The sequence below is a fragment of the Stegodyphus dumicola genome, chromosome 9, assembly GCF_044657685.1.
Source record: "Stegodyphus dumicola isolate Sdum_Otavi_A_Nest chromosome 9, ASM4465768v1".
Classification (NCBI taxonomy): Eukaryota; Metazoa; Arthropoda; class Arachnida; order Araneae; family Eresidae; genus Stegodyphus; species Stegodyphus dumicola.
In genome coordinates this window covers 16,244,374-16,267,907 of record NC_140776.1, presented here as the reverse complement: position 1 = coordinate 16,267,907, position 23,534 = coordinate 16,244,374, and the positions used below count along the sequence as shown (strand labels likewise).

The following is a 23,534-nucleotide window of genomic DNA, read 5'->3' as shown; positions in this document are numbered from 1 at the left end:
GTAAAATTATGCTGGTTTCTTCGCATCGCTTCTAACGACAGTAACTTTCCGCATTTTCGGAATTTTTAATTAAATCGTTCGAAGGTCTTTGAATAATTTAGTTTTCCATTACAAAGTGAGCATTTTATTTAACAAATGTGCTCCCTAATTATGAGTTTGCATGAAACTTATGATAAATATTCATTGCGATCGAATTAAACTCTTGATTAACCCACAAACAGTAAATTATTTTCTAGATTTCGATATTAAACTAGAAATAAACAATAATTTTAAATGCATCTCTATAGAATGTATTCCATTACTGCATATATAATATTTAATATGTTCTCCTGCAATTAATGTAACTGCGAATATTCATTCTATTTAAATAAAATTAACATATTTATTTAGTTGTATACATATATATATGTATGATTGATTTGAAATAATGAAATATCTAATCTGTACAGAACTGTGCATGTTTAATTTTCGAATATGAAATATTATAGAAAAACCTATTTATACCTTAGTGAACAATAATTTTTATGCATATATATATTATTTAAACTTTCTTGTATTCTAGTTTTTTCAGTTTATTTTTATTCTAATGAGGACTATTCCATTTGTAATTTTGAAGCATTTCTTCGAAATGCTATTTCTTAAGATATTCTTGATAATATTCCCATCAAGTTTCTAGTTATTAAAAGAGTAAAAGCAATTATCTAACTTGCCGGCGTATGAGACGCCACCCCTTTTTATACACATTTTTGAAAGATAAAACTTTATTACCGATCATTATAATGAATTTACAGTATTTTAAATATAAAGTAATACCGATACAAATTAATATTTTCTGCTAATACCCAGTCTATCTTGGAAAGAATACCTTTTAATCTCCTTCGTCAAAACACAGACACTCATCTCCAGAGCTGAATGAAGAGTCACTTGAAACCTCTTATAAATCAGCATGTGAGTCTTCATGCAACAAATTGTCCTCTGTACCATCCAAAGCATTACTAAAGCCAAACTTCTTAAATGATTTAAGCCCTATCTCTGTTTCCACAGCATTCCATGAAGCTTCAGCGCATTCACAAGAAACAAATCACATTACTCCGAATAAACTGAGTATCGACGTATAAGAAGTAGTATCGACATATAAGACGCACTCCGTTTTTCAGACCTATTTTCAACACAAAAGGTGCGTCTTATACGCCAGCAAATACGGTAATATATGAATGATTGCAAAATTACTTAATTACAGGAGTTGGACAAAAATATGCTCGTAAAAATTCACGTTCGAACTGAAATATTTGTTGCTGCAAAAGCTGTTGGTGGCGCTGTTGCATTTGCTCGCGAATGCCACCTGTACAACATCCTCAAATAAGCTGCAAGTGATATTTGTTATCGAGGTAGTCTTTTGTGCACTTGTGAGTGTGTCATGGCGGAGCTAAATGAATTCGAACATGAGCAAATTGCTGGAACTCGTATGGTGGGCTCTTCCGTAGCCAAGGTAGCTGAAGTGCTTGGTGTTTCAAGAGGCACAGTATCTAAGATTTTTAACTAATGCATCAAAACTGGAAAAACCCACTTTGTGCACAGCGAAGACGAAAATTTGTATTCTGTGATTATGACAGATTGTAGAGACATTGGTTTTTATTTAAAGCAGGAGAGATGAAAAATGAGCAATGGCCTCGCCGGGACTCGAACCACGGACCTGTCGAATACACACCGAGTGAGCTGGCCATTACACCAGAAAGGCATACTAAGAAGGCGGGAGAAATACCTTATAAGGAGATCATTAAAGAGGATTGTGATGAAAACATAAGAGAACAACAGCCGCAAAAGTGACTACCGAACTGTATGTCTTACTATCAAACGCTGTCAGTACCAAAACAATACGAAGGGAGCTCCTCAAGCAGGTTATTTTGGGGCGAGCTGGCAATTCAAAAGCCACTCATCACTGATCAAATTGCCTGTAAGATGAAAACGTTGTGCCAAAGTCATAAAACCTGGACTGAAAAGCAATTGAAGACTGTCATTTGATCGGTTAAGTCTTGCTTCACACTGTTTCCGACTTCTGGGGAAGTCTGCGTCTGGCGAACGCCGCCCCAAGCGTAATACACACTAAACAGCGTAAATACACACTGTTTGCTGCCGAGAGTGAAACACGGCGGGGTTCAATATTATTAAGACTTTGTGGGGTATTTTACAGAGAAATCTGCTTGAGCGCTATCTTCCGCCATCATCGTTAACTGAACTTGCCAACGTTTTACACGAAGAATGGTACAAGATTTCCTTGCAAAGTAGGAGTATACAAGCCTGTTTATCCATTCCGAGAACACTGCAAGCTGTCTTTAATGACATCGACTTTCCTACACCGTATTAGTCACAGCAATATGTCTTTATTTCAGTGTTTTCATATTCCTGCTTAACTCCTGTATTTTTTTTTAATAACTTGCAAAAAAGCAACTGTTAAGCAACTGTTTAAGGTATACAAAACGAGGAATATGCTAACTACTCGTTTTTATGAACACTATTATTTCACATTACATTAATTAGTACTATGATAAAATAAAAGCAGTTTGGCATAATTTTTGTTCGCAAAGATTTTAAGCTGAACGATGAATGTCTGTCAAAGAATAGAAATTAGATAAGAAGAAATTTATAGTTTTAATGAAAAAATACTTAATTGTTCAGGGCCATGAAAACGCACAAATCAAACTACATTCTGTTACAAAAGGCGTGCATATATTAGGTAAATTTATGGAAGTTCCTTATCAGATTAGCTCAGATGACTATTTCCCGATAATACTATTTGTCAAATTCAAGAAAGCACCGTTTAGTTTTATGAAAATTATGAAAAGTAAACAGTGCTTTCTATAATTTGACAAATATCATCACTGGTTAAGCTGATTCCTTTATTCTGATATATTCATATATATAATTTATTATTCATAATATATATAATTTATTTACTAAAGAAATATTGATTATGTTATCTCCTAATATAAATTTAGTAAACTATTTCAAAATGAGGGAACCCATAAGTAGAAAGTTTAATTCCTAAAATTGTTTTTTAAAGGAACTTGAATGCAAATCATGAAAAAAACTTTTTAAGTAGACTTGAATTTATATCATGAATAACAAAATTTCAAACTTTGAAAAAAAAATTAAAACATTAAAAAAACAAGTAATTATTGCTATTGATCAGAAATTAGTTGACTTTTCAAGGGGAACAAACCAACTCCCGTTCAATGAACAATAATTAATAAATGCCAAGGTGTTTCGTATTTTACTCAAGTAAAAATGAGTCTTTTTCAAAGTTTGAAATTTTTTATTCATGATTTAAATTCAAGTCCCTTAAAATTTTTTTTCATGATTTGCATTCACGTTCCTTTAAAACAATTTTCGAAATCAAACTTCCTACTTATGAATTCCCTCATTTTAATACATTCTATTAAATTTATAGTAGGAGATAATATAATCAATATTTAAGTAAATAAATTATTATTATCATACTTTGCAGCTATTGCACAAGTATTAGAAAAAATTGTTTTCGAATTCAATGAATTTTAGATCATTCAGATTACATATATATAGTTCAGATATATATATATATATATATATATATATATATATATATGATAAAACAAGCTCAGAAGTAATGAACAGCAGGAATTTTGATGGCGTAGAAGTGTTGATCCATAACGAATAGGGAATTGGAGGCGAAGGCAGCTTAAATCTTCATTTTTTATTTCAGCAAACATGTTGAATAAATTTACCTGACAGTTACAATAAAACTTGCACTAAAAATTTATTTCTAAAACTGGAATTACAATACAGGTTAACTCTTTCCGGCACGCTACCTTTTAAAGTCGGAGTTTTCATAAAAAAAGGTAGGCAGTCTAATTAGGCCAAGAGTAGTGTTCAAGTAAAATTTTGTGAAGATAGCACTTATCGTTTTAATTCTGTGCGTGCGCCCAAAGCGGCACACTGATTGAATGGAGCTTCGAAAAGAGTCCTGAAACGAGCATTGTTGCGGCCACAATCAAGTTGGCACATTAATTGTGCCTATTCCAGAAAAATTACATCTTATATAAATCTGCAGCAAGAAAGGTGTGGTGTGTGGCAAAACACACTAGGGCTATCTGCCTAAGGGGAGCGATGCCTTTGTGGAGGACTTTCTAAGGAAAACTGGTTCGTATACACGTTACAGATGGGGAAAACCGCGAAAACACCCATGCAACCAGCCCGTTCGCGGAATTTGAACCTCGGACCGAACTACCAGTGTTCAGCGACTTTTACCGCAAGGGCGCTGGTGGGCCTGCAGCAAGAAAGAAGGAGCGGTTAGATTGCAGACCAGCTAGTTAAAAACACAGAAAGCAAGTGGCTTATGTTCAGGGTGGGATCTTAATTCAGACTGAGTTAGTTTTGGTTCTCAATGCATTTTGATTGGATAGTTAATATTGTTAAAAAATTACTATTGGCTGTTTGAGTTCTGGTTCCATTTACATCATCAGAATTACGTAAGAATCATATGACATAGGCAATGCAAATAGAGGCAACTATTTTTAGAATCGAGAAAGGAAATTAATTACGTTGCGAATTTAATCTTTTACATATTCTTTATTTTTCTCACGTATATACATGACCACTTTGTTTTTTAGACATATTTAAAATGACCTCTTGCTTTTTTCACATTACCCATCAAAATATTCCTCTCATTTTTCTGATCTCTTTGAGATGTTTCGTCTAGAAGCTGCCCTTAGGAAAGAAAAATTTTTTTTTTTTTTTTAATTAAGTGGCTGATCGTTACCGGGGGGAAAAAAGATCGCAGCTTCAAAGTACGACTGTTCATCTTTACAAAAAGCTTATTTTCACTATGAAATAGCTCTGAATACTCTCGGCTTTCGAAAATAAAAGAAGCTTTAGGAACTTTATTTTAAGCTTTAGGAATCTGGTCATTAGAAATGAAAGAAAGACCATACCAAACTCATGTTATTGCTAGTTTTCAAGCATAAAGGCCAAGAATAAACAAGGAATATGCAACATAAAAAGAAATGCAATAAAATAAATTTCCTGGAACGAAATTTATATTTTCCCTTGATTGGAAATCTTCTATTTCTATTCTTCCAAACTTTTAAATAACTGAAGCGCCACTATGGACAAAGCATGATTCTGAGAAGCAATTTAGGACCATCTTAACATAGAAAAAGAAATACCTACACCTTTGTTGCAACAAAATAATATATTGTTGATATTTGTTCTTCGTGAAATTACATTGAAGTAATGCCTGAAGTACAGCCGCTTAAGCTTGAATCAAGAATTCACGAAAGTGATAAATTTACCTGACAGTTACAATAAAACTTGCACTAAAAATTTATTTCTAAAACTGGAATTACAATACAGGTTAACTCTTTCCGGCACGCTACCTTTTAAAGTCGGAGTTTTCATAAAAAAAGGTAGGCAGTCTAATTAGGCCAAGAGTAGTGTTCAAGTAAAATTTTGTGAAGATAGCACTTATCGTTTTAATTCTGTGCGTGCGCCCAAAGCGGCACACTGATTGAATGGAGCTTCGAAAAGAGTCCTGAAACGAGCATTGTTGTCAATGAACTGACCGATGAGATGCGGAGAAACAAAGAATACAGACTCTCAGTTGTCCTAGATTATCGGTGAGCCCGGTCTGGGCACCCCTAGGGTTCGCCGTTTGATTTTGGGCAAGATTTCAAGGTAAAAATTTAAAACTAATATAGAATAAGGAGATTAGCATACAACCAAAAAACATAGCATACAAATTTCTTTTCAAACGATTCCTTTTATACCCTAAAAAATATCTGGAAGATTTCTTTGAAAAATGAGGGTCTTAAAAAACTAAACATGGCTAAAATATATGGACTGGTTTGTGTTGAGCTGCCATCTACTATAAACAGGGTTGCCACGCTACCTGGAAAACCGGGTTTATCTTTTCTTTTTGTATATGCTATCTTTTCTTTTCTTGGACATTTTAAAATTAGTTTTGAAGTTTATTAATGTGCTTTGTCAACTAAAAGCTTGAGAATAATTTTAAAAGTTCATCCGAAAATTATTTTTAAAATAAGGAGATGTTTTTAATATATTTTCCCGTAAAATAAAGAAAAAAGACTTTATGCGTTAGCAGTCATGCGAGATACATACATACATACGTACGTACGTAGAGACATGCGTATCGTACATACGTAGAGACGCCACAAAAAAGTTTCTTCTGAACCTATTTTAAATCCTTTTAATTTAATCACTTTGGGATTTTACGTTCATTTTGTACAACAGAGAAATCAGAAATCATTGCAGCAAATATAATTTTCTGCAAAAAATCTGCTTTGAAACAATTTAACAACAATAAACAGTTTTTCTTTAAATATTCTTTACTGTATTGGACCCCGTGACTCTTAGGATACTTTACCACTAAATACATTTAATGATTTTCCAACATTTCTTTTAAAAGGGGTGTTATGCTTGTTCCTTACTGTAAAATATGAAATATTTTTCTTCTCCTTTTGGAAACTATAAAACTTTTTATTTTCAGTGAGTTATGTCAAAGAATCTGATACTTTAAACGGGCTCGATAAGAGGATTCATCATTCTCTAGCTCTCGAGCAGTCATTACTGCTGATACTGAGAAATTGGTTCTGCACTCTCTTACTTGACACATTTTTACAGAAGTTACGCCATTATTAATTACATTTTGGATCGAAATAAATTACTACGGGTATTGACGTTTCGTAAATTGCAGGATAATTACGGTGGTATTTTTCCACACGTTTCACTTATTCTCCCTAAATATACGGAAAATATTTTTATCTGTAACACAACATAGGAATGGTTCACAACTTAACAATAAGCAACTGAGTGTCTGATGCAGTCTAAGAAGGTTAAGAAACTGAAGAACTGTTGTCTAATTCTCCTTTTTCCTCCTTATCGAATTGCTATTACTTCAGCACAAAGCTAAGACAATCCTTAGAAAATACTTGGGAATCTTGAAACAAATGAATTTCGCATAATTTGAAAAATATTTCACGGTGCTTTTTTCAAAGACTTGTAGGGAAAACTATTTCACGGTGCTTTTTTTCAAAGACTTGTAGGATTCCTCCCTTTTATCCATTAAGTCAGTGTTGAGGAACCTAGTTAACAGCTAAACGAATAATCGCTTAAGTTTAGAAATAGAAACGTAAATTCAAGGAGAGTTAATTACCCTTTATTGCTCAAAATAAAGATATACAGTCGGCCCCTTTCTCAGGGCGTAGAACAAAGTCCCCACTTGGGCTTGTACTCAACTCGAAAGTGTAAGAAATAAAAACTAACTAATGACTAACAATACAGATTTAGCCAAAGCTAACACAAATATAAACTAGTTGGCCTCTAAATAATCGAATTAGATAGCGAAGCTATCAAGTGTACATAATACGTCCGAGCGAAGTAGCAGCTTAGAGAGACGTGGCCAAAATGCAAACGCGTGCTAGTCAGAAATTCTGATTCTCTCTCTCGAAGTCGGTGTAACTTAAATACCACTCCTTCTCATTTGCATTTAACGTGACTCTAAAAATTCATTCTGGTAAGGTATAGAAGAGACAGGAAAGTGTGGCAACTTAAATACAACTGTTATAAACTCAGATAAACCTTACAGACCTATGTGTGATCTTTTGAAAATATCTGAATATTAAAGACATGAAATTTCTTATATAGCGTATCATCTTTGAATTTGGTGAAACATAGTTCAAAAAACAGGTTTTGATAAACTTAGCTTTTGAAATTCATAATTTGTTTTCATTTAATTTCTTTTGATCTGTCCTATTTTCAAAAATGAATTCCAAGTACCCATTTCCAACTTTTAGTCTCATTAAATTTATTCGTATGGATATTACATTGACTGCAGAGGGACTTATGAGATTATTACTGATAATCTTTGTTTGTTATATCACCTTTTAACGTAAATTCCATCTTTTATTTAAATACTTTATACATCCGGAGAGCATTTAAATGCTGATATTGGCAGCAGGTTGTTTAGATCAATGGTCCACATCACAGATTTTGACTTTTGTGGTTTCTTTATAGTTGTCTTTGAAGCTTTACAGTTTCCTTTCAGTTAATATATAGTTCCCTTCCTTATAATTCCTTGAGGATTAAACATAGAAACATTTACTCTGGATAACCTTCTTTTAGAATAAAAATGTCTCCTAATTCATATTCGGATTTTGCATTAAATTATTTGTATTAAAATTGAAATTAATGTAATTAATTTTCGTTAATTCTTTCATTTAATTTCAGAATCCACAAAAATACATCCAATAATTTACGACAATAGTGCAATTACTAATCAATTATCCTTTGTTCACAAATAATTGACAGTTAGCTTAGACACTAAAATAAATAATACTCCTAGTTTCCTAAATATTAAGTGGCCGACAAAATTTAGCTAAATTTCGTTTTATAATAACGTTATATGTAAAAAGAAAGGCATTGTAAAAAACGAAACACGCTGTAGAAGATATATTCGTTAATGAAAAATCAATGAAAATATTTGAAATTAAAAAAAAAAAAAAACCTGCCTGTGACATTTTGGTGAAAACTGATGAGTCTGCGAAACTTTCACTAATGAATAAAAAAATCTTCCTGATGAATTGCTGATTTAAAACAACTCCGTTACACAGTGAAAAAAATCGCAGGATTTGGTTGATAGAAGAAAGCAAAAAAATCAATTAAATCATTTCCTGTTAAAAGGGTAGCTTGGAAGAACTGAAAATGATGGTAACTGTTTTCTAATTATCGCGCTTGAAAATGCACTGAAAAACAATAAAACGATAACCCTCTTTTACGTGTATTTTAGTTGAGCCTCTCGTCTACGCGCTCTGCACGCAGGGTGCGTAGTCTAGAGGTCCGTGGTCCGATTCCCGGCAAGGGCGTTGCTCATTTTTCATGGCACCTGCTTCCAAAAAATACCTAATGACACTAAAACCTTTTCTACTCTACCAAGGGTATCCGGCACTTAATTCTGTTTAATTGTTTCGAAATATTCGCATTTTTAGTAGGCTGCCTTGGTATAATCTTTTGATGACGTTACAAGTCTCTTGCCTTCCAATGGGGATAGTGGTTAGCGACACTGATTGGCGTACCAGAGGCCTGGGCTCGAATGCCTGAGAAGACATGAATGTTTGTAAATGTATAGTGCCCGTGCGGCATGGAGGCACTCTTAAATATGCAGCGAGCAGAAAGTCCCTTCGAGAGGTTGTAGTAGGGAAAGAGCGGTGGGTCATTCCCCTCTGCGTGCTCTCTATTAATACTGAGAGCGGAACTGAGCAAAGTCATATTCTCACCTGTATGGTGCCCAAAGGCTCTTCGCGCAGTCTTGCACTCCCTGCCACGACGAATTTCATGGGCTTTCATGGACGAATTTCATTGGTTACTGTCAGACGTCAGACAAGTGGCATCTATCACAGCAACTAATATTTCCTGAACATCAATTAATGTAAAAAGCAACGGGACAAGAGAGAAAATGTTATTGTAAATGCGTCAAATGTTGCGCAGTTTCCTAATCAGGAACATGGCAGATTCGTAAGGACTGTTGTATGGGTGTCCAGGCTAGAGGCATTTCCTGTCAACCTTCTGCTTCTTGTGGATTTCATGCATTACTGGCTCGATATTTTTACTTAAATAATTTTTGAAATATTACACAACTTTTATTTCTTACTTGAATCTGGATTCCTCTCAGGTGGAGTCACTCTGGACGGCATGATTTCTGCTGAGATGTTTGCCATACATCTAGTCTCAAATTTATGCAACTGTGTTTGCGAAATGAAATATTTAATGTAAACAGATTAAGATCTTGTTGATGGAAGAAATTAAATATCAGACTTTATTATGCCCTTTCAAGGTTGCATCCGATCAAACCCAAAATGAAACCGAGGTAGAAAACCTCATACGTTTTGCCATAATTTAAAAAAAAATCATCTTTTAAAATCTAATATGGGGAAATCCTGAAATTATGCAGTCGAAAGTCTGACAGATCCACTGATGCATTTATCCTAACAAATAAGAACGTAATATCATTATCCAGTGGTGAGTTAGGAATCTTCTTCTAACCAACTGGTTAAATAAACTGAGCTGAACATGGTTGCAATGCATTATAGGATGAGGGGCATTCTAGTCAAAAAAAAAAAAAAAAACATAATTTGGCATAGTTATTAATTTTATTGATTTTTCATTAGCATAAGTACATTCGTGCAAAATTTCGTCAGCAGCATTTTGGGACTTCACAATCACTAATTATCACATTAAAGGATATAAACTGGGAAGAAAATTAAGTTTCGGATTACTTCATTAAAAGTTTTTCAACCCGTGTAATTACAGTACAGAGCTTAGGTGTTAGAGTAAAAAAATATTTTATTTGCTCTATCTTGTATCTGCAAGAAAACAGTTAATTAATTTAATACTATAATCAACTAATGCAGCTGCTTTTGGAAAGGAAATTTTGCTTAGTGTACTTCACTCTATTATTAACTGAAAAACAACTTAATTCAAATATTAGAATTGCATGAGAATTTATTCGAAACGTAGACAGTTTTCCAAAATAAAAGTGTTGTTTAAAATTAAATTATTATTATTACCTACTTAAATTAAGGTCTAATATGTGAAGGAGTATGAAATAAATATAAACATCCCCAAACTCATTGAAATTAATGCCGATGTAGAAGCAAAAAGGACAATATATTTTTAAAACTCATAAGTATAATTAAGTAGATATTTAGAGTCATTAAATTCCAGATTCCAGGGTTTGTCTGGGTAGTCGTAGGGGACCCAATCGTCAAATCGCCCAGTCGCCCCTGGATTTCTTCAAAAAATAATTATCATTTACCGAAATGGATCAGATTGGTATTATTTTGTATGAACTTGAAGAGTATTCGGTCAAAACATATAAGTCCTAACTAGTGTTACTCCTTCTTCCTTCACATGAAAATAAGGAGAAAATACTGTGGACATTCTCATGATTTGATGGTAAAGACAGAATAGAGAAATCCATTATACTTCCTTGAACGAAGTAAAGGAAGTATTCTAATAGCGAGAAATTTCCGTTATCATATTTACAACCGCTCTAGAATCCATTTGAACGATGTTTTTGCGCGTCGTCTGTACGTAAGGGCAGAATAAAGGAATTTGTTTCACAAAATTCATTGTAAAATGGATTTTAAATGGATTCAGAAGAGAACTTTTTCTTAACGTCTGTACGTATGCATGTATGTATCTGGCATAATTAAAAAATGTGTAGCCTCAGAACGCTGAAATTTTGTATATTTGTTTGCTATAACATGTACTTGTGCATATGCTTTCTTTATTGCAATCAGCCACACCAAAAGTACATAAATATACAGATATATATATATTGTTAAGAAATGTGGATAGCTTTCCCGCAAGGCAGGTTTAGGGCTGCCATAAAATAGCAAAGGAAGGCAGGGTTGCAACATTTGGTAAGAAATCGCCCATTTGGCGATATTTGGCGACAAAATGGACGTTTAACCATGGACGGTTGGAGAACCTTCTGGAACGAATTCTTACCGGTTTAGCCCAGAAGGTTCTCGAACACAAGCCGAAAGCTATGTAAACCCTGCTGGTTCGCAGTCAGTGTGTCTCTCTCATCCAAGTGTGTGTCTCGTCTAGCGAGTCAATCCCTGCGGAGTCGATCGAGTTGACAGCCGGGCAGTGAGTGCCGAGTGGGTCGTCGACTATTTTAGGAGTCTGTTAGTTTATCACGATTAATGCATCGTCGAGAGAGAATGTTGAGATCCGGGAACGACTGAACCGAAGAGTCGCAGCTGTGCTCGTGTGTCGTCGAGTGCATCGCGAGTTGTATCTTGGAGATTCTCGAGAGTACGTGGAGTTCCGAGAACGACCAAGCAGAGTCGGGAGCTGTACTTCGGAAAGCAGAGTCGGATGCTTTGCAGGAAGATGTCCCCACCGTAATAGCCTGATAACCTAAAGGCTGTGTCGCTGATCGTATCATCGTGTTTATAGTAGTTCATCGACGACTGTAAAACGTGTTTTGGAGCTGTCCTGACAATACTGGCTAATAAAGTGTGTTTCGATACTTCAGCAAGTGTCGTCGTTATTGACTCCAAATCTACGAACCCCGTATATATATATACACAGTATATATATATATATATATACAGAATATATACAGAATATATATATATATATATATATATATATATACCCATTCTGTATATATATATATATATATACTAGAATACTAGAATGGGTATATAAGGCATAAAAGCCTTAACCGGAACATAGGAATAACAGAATTCAACCACTTTTAAAGCCAAAAATGCACAATTTACCAACATATAAGAATAAAAACCTATATATATATATATATATAGGTTTTTATTATGTTCCGTTATGTTATGTTATTCCTATGTTCCGGTTAAGGCTTTTATGCCTTTAGTTAATCTGCATGAAATAGTGTAGAATTATCAACAATTTAAAAGTTGTTTAAGTGTTACTAATCATAACGAAGCTGTCATTTGTTTATATTTGAAACTCTTAATATAATAGTGAATTAAGTAACTTTATGCAGCAAATTCCGTGTCTTTTTGCCAAGTGGGAGCAACAGCAAATTTTCAATTTTGTGCACCGAAAAATCTGTCTTCTTGTCCACTGTCCGAATTGCTTGTTGTAGAGTAGAAAATCTAATTTTTAATTCTAAAAATAGTTTTTGTAAACTATTTATAGCTTTATGTCGTGTTTTACGTTTTCCTGTTTTTTACAATTTTTTTTTTTTAATTTATTTATTTTTTATTTTATTTTTTTTGGCCTTGCTGCGAATTGAGAACTGAATTAATTGAATGAGAAATATATCTGTAATGAAATTCGAAGAAATAATTTTAAATGAAATGCAACAAAAAATGCGTATAATTTAATAGGCCGTGCTATGAAATCATGTGATGTCCATATTAGATTTTCATATTTTGCGAGAACGTGCATCTGTGACATCTGGAAAAATGAAAAGCATTTGACGATAGAATGTGACTTACTCTCTTCTTGCTGATGCTCAACTGCAGTCATTTTTGGTAATATCAAAATATGAACGCTGAAGATGCATATTATAAACTTCTTCCTTCTAAGTTCTTTAAAGCATTTTAAGTGCTTTATCCATAAAACGGCAAGGTAATAAAATCTTATCTAGAAATTAAATAAAAATATTTTTGAGAAAATAACTAATAGTTATATTATTACTTCTATCTACGTAGTCTATTGTCTTTTCTATTGTCCAAGTTTTTCATTATCCTTCTCTTAAGAAATAGTACATATCAAATTAGTACCTGAAGTATTGTGGGTACAGATAAACCGCAACTAGGGTGGGAAAAACGCCCCAACTGGGGTGGAAAATTGCTCCAAATAAGGTTGGTAAGAGTGCCACAACTAGGGTGAGACAAACGCTCCAACTTGGATAGGAAAAGAAAGTACTCCGATTGGGGTGGGAAAAAAAGGTCCTAACTATGGTATGATGGGAAAAAAGTACCTGAACTAAAATGGGGAAAAACGCCCCAACTAAGATGGGAAAAAATGCCCCAACTAGGATGGGAAAAATGTGACACAAGTAGGGTTGGAAAAAAACGCCCTAACCAGGGTGGGGAAAATGTACGCTGACTAGGGTGAGGGGAAAAGAGTCTCAAGGTGGAAAAAAGCGCTCTTACTAGGGTGGGGAAAAAAATGCCCCAACTAAGGTGGGAAAAAGTGCCGCAGCTAGAGTAGGTAAAAAACTCTTCAACTTGGATGGAAGAAAAAGTACCCCAACTACCACGCACGCCTGGCCTGGAAAATGAGAAGTTAAAATTAGTGATAAAGGGAAGAAAATGGTGCCACTAAATATGTTATAAAAGTCTTTAAAAATAAAAAAGCAATTTAAAAATAGTTAATATCAAAAATTGTATATTAACTATTTTTAAATTATTTCAGTTTCTATGTAACGCATATTTCTGATATACAAGACAAATATGAACCTGTTTCTTTTAAAACAACCTTCGCGAAGACATCACTTCTCTAAGCCGGATCACATTCAGTCGTTTTTGTATAATCTACATAAAACCAAATTCAAATAAAAAAAATTTCTGCAATACGTATTCCATGAGACTCGTTAATCTTTTTTAATTTTGTTTTCCATGGATAGTAAATTTACTTCACTTTGGTGCCTCAAATTTCTGATTATGATCTTAGTTTACATTCGAAATTTCCATTATAAATAATTAATCTTTTTTCACAAGAAATCAATCTGACGCGTTGAAAATTAATAATTTTTTAACTACAGATGCTTTTAGTAAATTTCCATGATTTTCCAATATCATTTAATATTCTGAAACTTACTCTTTCATATTAGCTACAAGATAAGTCTTAGGAAAAATCCTTAGTTGTAATAAATTGTACGCTTGATTAATAGCCGCCCAGATGGAATAGTGATCAGGGGAGTCGACTGCTATGCCGAGCGGCCCGGATTCGAATCCCGGAGGCGTAGCTCTAACTGTCGATCCCTTCATAGGAGATAAAAGTGGCCGCCTATTAGTTGCCTCCACAATAAAATGGCCACCACTTCCGGCCTTAGAAGTGGGAAATGTCGAAAAAAGAAAAAAATAGTGCGCGCCGTTCGGGAAGGGGGGGAGAAAACTTTTAATCAATAGAAGACTGGATACATTCTTACTAATTAGAAGACAATAATAAAGATCCTTCATGTTTATAAGACAGGAAAGAATTGTTTTTTTCTTTTAATTGTATGCTTCCATTGCAATAAATGTCTTTTGTGTTTAATTTTTTCTAAATTTTTTAATTTAATATGTAAGGGGGACTGTGTGAATATTCGTTGCAGAATGTTTAAAGAAAAGAGAAAAATTTAAGGAATTATTTAGGTTAATACATCTTTCCTAGTCTTACACCTTATTTTTCGTGTCTTATTTCAAGAGTTTCGTAAAAATTATATACCGCGCTAATAAGCAGAAGGTTGCAGGGTTTATATTTATTTTAACTAACATTTATTTTAAGTTTAAACAATCTTTCCTGTCAAGCCTTACTTTCCCCTGGAATTGCCAATGCCAGAGTATGTAAATTTTAGTAGAACGCGCAAGGATTCAAATTGTCAGCGGAAGTATTCTGAGTTAAATAGAAGGGAAACGAGTTCGAAGGTGTGCTTTCTTGCTTCGCGAGCGTGGAGGTGGCTAGTTAGAAATTGAAGAACCACGCTTTTCGGCCTGTGTGCTTGCCTCGGCAGTTTGTTAATCTTTCAACGTAATAATCGTATTCATAAGTTTGCTGAATTATCAGCGGTATCTTAGAACGCGGTGAGGTTAGTTACGTTTAGAGAGCCTCGTAGTTAGTCACTTGTTATTATCTCTTTTCAGTTTCTTATTTTTATTTTACCACCGGGTCGGCGAAGTTTGTGAGCGTCAAGAGCACGCATTTGTAATTTCTAAAGTTGAATAAAAAGGGATGTAAACCCTTCTCAAGACTTTGGTATACTTTCCAGTTCTTAGCAGTCACCACTATTGTTGCGTGCAGGTTGGAAGCGCGCAACATTACAAGGTAAACATTTAAAATACTTTACATACTTTGTTTACGGAATGAAACGTAGTTAAGTAGTTATTTCATTAATTAGAAATCGTTTCTCCTATTTCTAAAAAGAATTCTTTCATTTTGTTGGTTGAAAATATCAGTTCTATTTTAGGAAGAGTAGAATGAAAAGTGAATAATGAAGAATGGGAAAGTGAATAGAAATAGTGGAAAATTAAAGATGTTATAAAAAAGATGGATCAGACTAAAATGCAAATTTTGAATAAATTGTTTAAAATTTTTGACTAAATTGTGTTTAATAATACGTACGTATATTATCTCATAACAAATTTATTGAACGATTTTTCTCAAAGGTGAAAACTGTATTTTTATCATAGTGTTAATAAAACCAGATTAAAAGAAACGCCAGAAAGATTAATCTTGTTAAAAAGAGAGCTGAAATCTGAAAATTCAAAAATAGAAAATATATTCGTTACTTTAGTATGTACATTTAATGCTTGACTACGAAAGTTTATAATTAATTTAGTAATAAAACTGTCATACAGGAAGTTGCTAATTTACAGCAATGGGAATGCGCTTGACGCTTAAATGTGTATATGAGAACAGTTTTCCATATATGAAAAGCTCCTTTATTGCAAAGTGTAGACAACAGACTATTATATACAGAGAAATTAAATTATTTGATCTTTATGTCAAAAAAACTATCACAGGTATCACAAACATCACTCAAGTGCTGTTTAAAATATGTTTTTGAAATGAAATCGCATGCTTTAAATTAAGTTAAAATCCTATAAATACACTATTGAATTTAGAACAAAGAATTCGTTTAATAACATTTTCTCAATTTCCTTTCATTAATAACATTCAACGATCAGAATACCATTTTTTATGGCGGGCATGAGCCTGCCTAGGCTTTGGCCGCTATTAAAACCAGAAGAAGTGGTCATTATATTATGGAGGCACTTAACACCTGCCCACCGTTTCCTCCTATGAAGGGACAAACAATTCACATCCATGCTTTCTCCAGGGTTCTAAGCCGGACCTTTTGTTACGAAAACTAGAGTCACTAACCACTTTTCTGTGTGAATAGAAAGTTACTCATTTCCAGTGAGCTTATTTGACAAGCTTCTACTACTGAAAATCTTCAACGTCCTCAGCAGTTTCATATCCATATTTTTGAAACTGGGAACTAACCATGGATTTAATTTGTGAATATGTAATATAAAAAATTAGATTAATTTTTTTTTACAAGAGTCGCTGAACACGTCTTTTTAATTTGGCTGTTGACCTTTTACACTTTGAAAACGGCTACATCGACGTGTTAATGTTCTGCCCCCGCATGCAATGTGTATACGAGTCAGTTTTCTTTAGGATGTTTCCAGGAAGGCATCTCCCTTAGGCTGATAACCCCCGAGTTCTTTGCCATATTAAATAAGAAAATCTTTTAAATCCATTATTGTTTGTCACTGATCCGGAAATTTCAAATTATTACCAAACTGACGCCCTCTAAGTAATACAGAAGATAATTCATCAATGTTAATAAGACAGATTTATTTATAGGCTTTAACATATTATTATATTGTCAAAAAATTTTATTATATTTTTATTATATTTCAAAACTGTATGTATTTTTATTCAATATTCAATATTATATACTTATATATATTTACCATATTTTCAAAATATTTTATAAATACCTAAAAAAGTTTTCAAAAATTTCAAATAAAAAATTTAATTGAAGCACTGTAAAAGGAATATCTTGATAATAATTTTATTAACCCATTGCATATTGGACAACCACTTTTCTATGAGTTTTTTCAGAACTTTCGGATTTGGAAGTATTTATTTTAGTCAAGAATCTACCACCACGCCTATTTGTTTATTAAAGCTAGAGCATTAAATGATTCTATTTGGTGTTGCACACCATCTGCCTGTCGGTAAAACACTCTATACCATACTAAATTTAATTCTTCAGGTTAGGATTATTGCGGCCAAACAATATTTAATATCTCAGTTACATTGTAGAGACATTAGGTTATTTCGAAGGAGGAGACATGAAAAATGAGTAGTGCCCTCGTCGGGACCCGAACCTCTGACATCTCGAATGCGCGCCGACTATGCTGACCATTACACCACGAGGCACGTTAACAAGGCGGGAGAAATACCTTATATACTTCCACTTTTACAGGCGACTGGGAATTAGAGGACCCAATCACCAAATCCTTGTGGTGAAGAATCACAATTCACAACCTTTTTTATTGCGAGCGTCGCTGTAGAGATATTAGGTTACTCGAAGCGGAAGGCATAAATATTGAGCAATGCCCTCACTGGGACTCGGATCTCAGACCTCTCGAATAGCCGTCGAGTGTGCTGACCATTACACCACGAAGGCATGCTAAGAAGGCTTCCTACCTTAAGAATTTTTCTTGACTAACATCATATTCTCTCTAATAATTATAATTAATTTCCCTCTCACTAACAAAGATATTCCAAGTTCCTTCTGATTATTATAATTAAAATTTCGTACAGTTGGTAATAAGTTTTTTTTTAATCATTCTCATGTGATCTAGAATAAATGATATCTAAAAACTAATCTATTTTTACTATGTGTCCACATACGAAATAATAACTATCTAGTTAAGATTCTACATAAGATTCTGTATACTCTCCTTCGGTGAACCTACTATGTTTCATAGTAGATTTCATTTTACATTGGCTTTTCTCAAGTCTAATTACGTAAGAATAGTTTGTAGGATACCGAAGCCTCATTACCATATTTTGACCTCAGAGGAGTAAGAGGATTCCTTTAATAAGATATGGAAGAAAATAAAAGGAGCAAGAAAGGATTGTTAAGGCGAAGGATGCCACCTCGGATCGTTACCATAGCAACGTATAGCGTTCCATCACGCGATAATAATTAGCTTCTTGGTACTATTTCTTGGTAAAAATGCTTTACTAACCGGACTCCTATTCTTTCGTTTTTCTATTCTTTTTCCTACATTTTCTTCGTCGTTGCCAAGTAATAACACCAAAATAATAGACTCGAGTTTTGAATCGCGTGTCCTTTGTGTTTTCATCTCATACTTCTTATGCGAATTTAGTTTTTCTTTTTACTTACCGTCTGCTATTTTTTCATTTTTTCGCCCTTTTGAGACTTAATGTATCTTTTTCATATAAATAAATTATATGAATTCGAAAGGATGAACACTATTGTTTCTCTTCCATACTACAACTGATTTAGTTTTAAGTGTACTTGTAAACTCAATCACTTTTAAGCAATTTCATGCTCAACTGATAAGGATGCTAATAATTCGGAGCTGCTAAAAGTTAGTTTTTCAGTTTTAAAATCGTTAATAACAAAGATAAGAGCCCAAAAAAGCTGTGTTATTGAAGAACGAATAGGTAAACTTAGAGAGAGCGTAAAAAATCTTACCAAATACTCTAGTGCGAATTCTAATACTATAATACTTCTAAAATTTAAATACTTTCTTCTTTTCTTTCTTTTTATTTATTTATTTGATTACTTAATTTTAGTATTCCAATTATGCCTTCATTACTGCAAACAGCCATCTTTAAGATAAATTTTCATTTAAAATTAGCAGAGAACATTTAGGCTAGCCGTATTTCCAAAGGTCTTTGATAACTGTATTGAAGATTGGTAGCATATAATTTTGTATATAGTGGTTAAGTGATAAATTCTATCTAAAATTACTATTCTGTCTACTTCTACTTCGGGTTAATTCGAATAATTATCTAAAGCCTTTCAAATAAATAGTTTGTTTATCTACATTCTCATAATTTCCACATTAATGTACAGAATTCTATATAATTATGATACGATATAATCATAACTACTCAAATCACTTACGGGCAAATAATTGCACTTAAATAACTTAAAGTATAACGTCTTGTATTCCGTAGAAGCATAAAATATACGAAACGTCTTAAGCCTTTACGTGAATTATCATTTTATCTTGTAAAGTACCTCAGAGGCACCAAATGTTGTAAAGGATCCTTTTGTTTAACTGAAATAAAGAATAACAAAAGGCACCTATCAAATCTTACAGAAGCCAGCATTTATAGTTTAAATCAAAGGTACTGAAATTGACTTAACTAAATAAAAGTAAGTTAGCCTAGAGGCCACACTAATAGAGTAACGCGCAAACTGGGTTTGACCCTTTCTAATGTCGGCGTGACGAGCCTAATGACGAGAATGCCGCAATGACGTAGCAGGTCACGTTCCTTGATTCTAACCTCCAAAATCTTCCTTTAAATACTACCTCCGTACTAGCTCATATAATGCCAACTAGAAATTTACATTCTGGCATGAAAATGGAAAATAAGAGGAACAGGAATGCAAATTAAAACAAAATAACTGGTTAATAAACTAAACGAGATCTTACAAAAAACAAGATCTAGACAAATTATAAACAAAAGTTTAGAAAAAAGAGTGGTTTATTAGATTCATATGTTACATTTTGCACAATTACTACCTTAGATAAATATAAAAAAGTTTTCAAATTAAAATCACACATTCTAATTGCACGATCACTCTGTTTTAATGAATGTAATCGCTGCGCCTGATGCATGGATGCAATTTTTATTATTTGGATAAAATTGCCTAAGTTAGTTCTTAATTCACCTTGTTAAAAATATTCAAACTCTTTCTTGATTTGAGTACTTAATCGTTGATTTGACTAAGCTTACTTCCAGTGGGTAATAAGAGAAAAAGTCTATAACATTGGTTTAATACCAATTGATTTTGATACATATATTCTCTCGGATAACTTTTAAATTCGAATACTCAAGATATCCATTCATTTTTGAATAAAACTTGATTTGTTGTGATAAATTAAATTCAATGAAATATTTATTATTAACATAATATTAATTATTAATATAATTAATATTTCTATGGAGTGTTAATTAATGGGACGTTGATTATGCTGATCAATTGCTGAAGGATATTCGGCTATCGATTCCCAGTCGGCTTCTTGACCATCATTAACCCCTTTAAAATTTCCTCAACTCTCAGGAGATCAGTATCGACTCCGTGGGGAACCTATCTTTTAAGCAGGCAACTTTTAAAGTGATAAAACAGTTATAAAAGGCTAGGCTAATGGCGTCATTTGAATTCAACAAAAAGGAATTTTTTTAATATTAACAGGTTAATTTATATTATTCATTTTAGAGTCAAATCCCACTTAAAATGTGAACTTGTGCTGCATTTTTTGGCCCAAAGCCAACACAATTCAGATAATTAAGAATGCTCAAACATGTCTGTGATAAGAAAGTCAGTGTTTTCAAATTTTTCCCGATAATCAATCCTTGGATAATTATTAGGCTATTCCGTACACTACACCAAAAACGCAATGCTTCTTCAATGTATTGTTCTTAAAAATTCTATAAAAATCTAGGTATTAAATTCTATTTATAACCTTTGCTATAACGCAATCAGGCAGATCCTTGCGCAAAAATAGCTTTGAATATATATCTCGCATTAAAATAAATCGAGCTCACTCTTTCGTTCACTATCGTTCTGCACAAACTATTGTGGGAAAGAAGTCCCCAACTAGGGTAGTAAAACGCTTTCAATTAGGGTGGGAAAAATGTGGCCCAACTAAAAAATTAAAGCAAAAGAAAAAAAAAAAAAAAAACATCTCAAGCAGGGCAGCAAAAAATCTCCGATTGGAATGAGAAAAAAATATCCTAACTAGGTTACGAAAAAGCACCAATTACGATGCGAAAATAAGTACTCCAACTAGGATGTGAAAGTCGCCTCTAGTAGAATGGAAAAATACTGCCCAAAACTAGGTTGGGTAAAAGTTGCCCCTACTAGATCGAGAAAAATGCCACAACTAAGGTAGAAATAAAAACACCCCAACTAGGGTGGCTGGAAAACGGTCCAATTAGGGTGGGAAAAAATTGCTTTAACTAGAGTGAGGAAAAAAGCCCCAACTATGGTGGGAATTAAAACGCGCCGACTACGGTGGTAATAAATCCACCACAGCTAAAGCGGGAAAAACCACCCAACCAGGGTGGTAATAAAATCGCCAAAACTAGGGTAGGAAAAATTACTTCAACTAGACAAGGAAAAGAACGCTCCAGCTGAGGTGGGAATATTAATGCTTCAACTAGGGTGGGAATAAAAAGGCCCCAATTAGGGTGGGAAAAATTGCTCCAATCAGGGGGGAAACCTGCTCGAACGAGAGAGGGAGCAAAATGCCCGACTGGGGTGCTAATAAAAACACCCCAATTAGGGTGAGAAGATCCCAACCAGGGTGGCGTAAAACGCCCCAGTTAGCGAGAGAAACCCGCCCCAACTAGGGGGAGAAAATTGCCAACCAAATGGGGGAAATGCCCCAACTGGGGTAGGAATAAAAAATATCAATTAGGGTAGGAATAAAAAAGCTCCAACTAGCGTGAAAAGAAAACGCTCCAATTAGGGTTTGGAAAATTTCCCGAAACTAGGGTGGAGAAAAACGCCGCCACTAGGGTGGGAATAAAAACTCCCCAAATAGGGTGGAGGAAAAGGGCCCCAACTAGAGGGGGGAATAATACTAAATAATAAATACTAGAACAAAGCTTGTAATTGTTGACTGCAAAATTTGTCTACAATTACAAACTTTATCTACTATTCTTATACCTAATGCATGTAAGCTTATAGTTTCTAAATAAAGATGAGTTCCTTTTACATTAAGGGCTATTTTAGAAACACGAGTAAAGGCCAACAAATTCTACAAATCTCTGTAAATTTTTGAATGTACTATGTTCAAACATTAGCGTTGAATCGCTAAACATTTATTCTGCAAATCGCATTAGCAAGGCAGAATTTACCTGGTGCATTCAGCAGCTGTTAATCAATTTAATATTCCCAGGTCCCACGAATGGCATTCTTACTCTGAAGGATCAACTTCCTTTACGTGAATACCGTGATCACTGTTCCCTTAAACTCTGTTTCCAAAATTTTCTCAATGTACTCAATTTCCCCTACTACATACAGGCTTAAGTTTAAATATTGTTGCAAATGTCAAAAATCACTTGGGTACATGGAATCAAGAATTTATAAGAAAGTGACTTTAAAATTAAAATTGTTACAAAATTTAAAAAAAAAAAAAAAAAAAAAATCTGAAATGTTTCAGATTTTAAATTACGTCCAAAGGGACATTTATTTAACATTTTTGAGGTACCTTTGTTTATTAAATATCCTGTTCTTCACACTTAAAATAACTATAAAATTCAGTTCAAGAGAAATACCGCAAAATAATTTTTAAATGAGCATATCATTAGAATTTCCAGTACACTGTCTCGTGCGCTGGAGATAAAAATGTATATTTCTGTACAACGTTGCCGTTGCTCGTTTTTTAATCCTGGAGTTTGTTAATCAAACATTCGTTAAAGTGTTACAAAATATGAAATTGATACTAAAACAAATTCAAAGATTGGGCTTCTAGATGCCCATATTCGCTGAAGGATTACGTTATTCAAAATTTGATGGCTTACAGTACCGTTGTTCGAACATAATGCGAGAAACATACACAGTATATAGGGTTCGGCAGCGTTCATAGTAGGATGTTAAAAGCACACCCTAAGGCAGTAACTGTAATTTATTTATTACCTCTTATGTCAATTAATAGTTAAAGGTATGCCATTTTCTAATGTGTAAGTCATTGTCCATTGCGTGAAGTACTTTTTGAATATGATGGTCCCTCTGCACAACACATTCATCTAGGCAGCGTTGGAAGCTTGCCATAACTCGGCGTAACGTATTCCCTGGGACATTGCCGACGGCAGTTCGGATGCGATCCTTTAACTCGGGAATGGTGGCACAACGTGTTCCGAAAACATCTTGCTTCAGGTGCACCCAAAAGTTTCCACATGAAAGATCAGGTGAGCGAGGCGGCTAGGAAATGTCACCAAAACGGGAAATTACTCTACCTGGAAATGTCTGTCGCAATGGTCCGTCC

The 23,534-nt window shown here is 33.9% G+C and overlaps 1 protein-coding gene across 7 annotated transcripts in view; it reads right to left on the bottom strand.

Annotated features, from left to right (window-relative positions):
• Window positions 1-23,534, bottom strand: part of LOC118184793 (cell adhesion molecule Dscam1-like) — a 1,226,874-nt gene that overhangs the window by 192,307 nt on the left and 1,011,033 nt on the right. The gene's annotated exons all lie outside the window — the stretch shown is intronic.